The sequence below is a fragment of the Trachymyrmex septentrionalis genome, unplaced genomic scaffold (assembly GCF_001594115.1).
Source record: "Trachymyrmex septentrionalis isolate Tsep2-gDNA-1 unplaced genomic scaffold, Tsep1.0 scaffold22, whole genome shotgun sequence".
NCBI lineage: Eukaryota > Metazoa > Arthropoda > Insecta > Hymenoptera > Formicidae > Trachymyrmex > Trachymyrmex septentrionalis.
Window position 1 is genome coordinate 6,296,670 of NW_017305375.1, and position 4,315 is coordinate 6,300,984.

Here is a 4,315-nt window from a genome sequence, read left to right on the forward strand (position 1 = left end):
ATCTTGTTTATGAATTTCTACACATATTTTTGCAGATACGTGTAATATGTAAAGAGTATTTTTATTAATTTTTATTATATATTTTTTCTTCTATTTTATTTTTCTGTATTCGTATTTTATTCTTTTAATTGTATGACTCTTTTTTAAAGAAATACAAGTATGTTGCCCTCTTACTTTGCCCTTTATTTGTTGTTATTTATTTTGTAAAGAGTATTCCTCTCTAAGAGAAAGTAATTTGCTTGTGTTTCCCCATCACAGTTAAGTAAACGTTTTCATAATTTTTATACTAAATTCATGTAACAATGTTGAATTTTTTTTTAGATACGTTGCAGTAAAAGCACCTCGCCGCGCGCGCGATTCATTTTACGAAAGAAATTAAAACGTCACTAAAGTAACGCAAACCTACTACTTTTTCTTAGGTGGGATAAAGAGAAAAAGAGAGAATATTTAGATGCCTTAAGAGCAATCTTTTAAACGTTCAATTAGTCGCACAGATTGCCCATGTCATTCATATTAATTTTAAAGGCAAATTATTTTTTGAAATTAAAAGATGTTTAACTTTCTTAAAGGGAAGGCATTCAAAAATAAATTATCAAAAATCAATTATCAGTAATCTTTCATTAAAAATTTTGAAAATATGTACTTTTATGTTATTTTGAACGATATATATAATGGTGTAAAAAAATTAATAAAAAAATTCTTTTCTATTTTTTTTTTAATTTAACAAAAAATAATTAGATCGTAAAATCTATACTCTTATTTGTTGGATATTCCTCATATAAAGAAAAAATCCTCATGTAAAGAAAAAATGAGTCAAAAAGTTAAATTTTTCTCGTTGTTATAAAGTTTTCCTTAAAAAATAAATTTTTCTTTTTTCAATATTCGTGTATTAATACTTGTGATTTGTGACGAAACTTTAAAATGTATATATGAAGATTTGGAACAAAAAATATTTGTATGATTATAAAATACTTCAACTGATAAATAATAAACATATCTATTGTACATATTTACAATTATATAATATTTGTAATATACAATCACAAGAATAACACAGGAACAACTTCAAATTTCAGTTACCCAGAGTGAGCCAACTGATTACAGACGATTAATCAATACTAATATGCTGTTTATAGCATTTCATTCTTATTAATTATCAAATACTTATATAACAACAAATGGTGCTTACGTAAGTCGAAGTGTAAATCGGACCACGACTAACAACTATTTATATTATTATATTTATATTATATGAAGAGAATAGCGAAATACAATAATAGATACACGGAAATTGAAAAAATAAAAATTTATTTTTCAAGGAAAACTTTATTAACAGTGAGAAAAATTTAACTCTTTTTTTTTCCTACATATTATATGAGGTATATCCAACAAATAAGGGGGTATATGGATTTTACGATCTAATTAATTTTTTATTAATTTTTTTATTAATTTATTTTTACACCATTAAATTCAGCATTAAGAATAATATACAAGTACATATTTTTAAAATTTTTAATGAAAGATTACTGGTAATTGATTTTTACATTAATGCCCTCCCTTGAAATCCGTTTATCTTATGGTAGTCATCGCATCGATCACATATTGTTAATGAACGATAAAATTCGTATTTGATAGGAAATAAATATTTTCCAGAAGTCAACTTTTTTAGATAATTTTCTGAAAAAAGTTCATGCGAAAAAATTCATACGAATTTCAGAAATTTCGTTTCATATAAGTTATTAAAAATTCTGTAAAATTATAATTTTTTTTACAATACTATTAAAATCAACAAAAGCTTTAATAATAAGATAAGTTTAAACAATAAGAGTCATAACAAGGAGCATATATAAACCTAGCTGAGTGTCTTTGCTTAATTTTCCTTTATTTTAAAAGTAATATATATTTATAACGTTTTCGACCATCTTTAGTATATAAAATGGCTTGCCATCAATAATTTAACATTCACCGTAATCAGTTACAATTCAAATTCTCCGCAATACATACTATAATTTCTTACATGTCATCAATGATTCGTTTAGTCGTCTTATGATTATAGAATCGTTCTCTCCGTAATCTTCATCGTTCCTTATATTAGAAGATTACGAAGATAATGATTTTATACTCCTTGTTACGACTCTTATTGTTTATAATCTTTATATTCTTTTATTTGATATCCTTTTCAGATATCATTTCAGAAATCAGATTAGCTCTCATCTTCAACTCCTTAAGTTGCGACAAACGTTATAAATTTTTCTAATGGAAAAAATTATTCTCGTATAAATATCGACATTTTGTTCACAAAATTTATAAAGTGGAGTAAGAATAGCTGGAACAAAATTATAACGGGATTATCGAATCAAAATATAGCTACAGTTCAATTACAGCGATAAACTTTAGCAATGTGTTTCCATGATTATGCAATCACGATATGATTTCGCATGTTCCGGACTTTCGTAGCTTCTTCAATAAGCTAGCGCATTTGTAACACACCCCCGATTTTCTCAAAGACTGTAAATCTAGCAGCTGAAAACGCTTATGCAACTTTCAGCAAATTGACTGGTCGACAATCGATCGCTGAATGACTGTCAAGTACAGCACGTGCAATGGAAACGCACCGACCGCAAACCTTTGCCTTTATTTTGCTACCGGTAATGTAACTCGCCGCTCAACTTAATTATTATGTAACGCAATGTAATATAAATTAATTATCTGAATCAAAGAGAAGGGATATATTATAAAAATATTAATATATATCATATTTCGCCTTTTAAAACATTTTTTCCCTCGAGCTTTTAATCGAATTTTCTTTTTTCTTTTATTAATCTCAAAATCTTTAAACATAGAAAATTACAGTTGAAGAATATCGATGTCAAATGATAGGATTCGAGTGTATTAAATAAAAGCGTAATATTTAAGTAAAAGTCGATTTAATAAGATAATTATTAGCACTTATTAGATGATCGTTTGAACAATTAACTAACTTAAGAGTGCATAATAGACAACGTATCGGCTGACTATTGTGTCGTTCATGGAAAGTTCTTGGCAATTTATGTAACTCATATAAGTACAATTTTAATTGTCTTCCATAAACGACACAACAGACGTCTGATATTTTGTCTGTCGAGTGCTCTTGCCCTTGCACGATAAGATCGACTGCTAGATTCAATTTTTCGAAAAATTAATGAAACTTTAAACTAGAGGAAATCCAAATATATTCAGAGAAGAAGACATAGAATAACTCCGGCAAAATACGCGCTGGGATTTACGTCGTAGAAGTAAGAAAAAATAGAAAGAGTGAGGATAATTTTTCCGTAAACTATTCTGTTACATGTCTTTATGTTATATTAGTATTGTGTTACAATTTCAGTTTCTTACTTGTAAATTTTTTTGGAATATATGGGGAAAATGCAAGGGTTTCAATAAATTCTTTTTTTAATAATAATAAAAAATAAGTGCTTCGGATTTTTAATATATTTTTCATAACAGTAGACAGTATAAAGTTTTTACTGATATAATTTGTTTATCTTAAAAATAGTAAATGATTTTTAATAAATTAAGCTTTTGTTAGATGCGGCGTATATACCCTAGTAGTAGCAATTATAAAAGTGATAACTATATAGGTAGACGTTATAGAATTAATATGTAATTAAATAAACTATTTTTGTAATTATTGCAATCATAAATTAGTTTATTTAACTATATATATTAATTTTACATATGAAACTTATTATATAATTGTCATTTTTATGACTATTGCTATTATTACGTTTTTGTGACATATTTTATTCGCATTTGCTTTATTCACTAAACTTTTTAAGTTTTTTTTGTTTTCATTTTTATTCCGTACTATATCTCTCAGAGCTTTGAAATAAATTTATGTTATTGTACACAAAAGATCTGTTTTCTTTGACTTTCTTCCCATTCCTAATCGAATAAATAGAGATTGAAAAACGAAAAGACGGATTTTTTTCTATTGAGGCGAGACCGATAGAGGGTCAATCCGCAAGTTTCTGACGAATAGCTTAATATGTGTATCGCATGTTTACGGCTCTGTGAGTTTTGCGTGGGTGCTGGCGCCGACCGTTCATTCCGCGTGCATCGTGAATTTTATAGATTCCCGGAGCCGGAGCGATTTCTATGGCCTCCAAAAATTGCGGAGTCACATTCAATCCTCCTTCGGCTCTACTAACTACCGAGGGGGACTGAGAAAAGAATGATTACGATCGCGCGGGTGGTAAAGGTCGATGACTTCATAATCGCGGTAACGACGGATTCTCCTCGACCGCGAAATTTACGACGTTATTTCGCGTCGCAA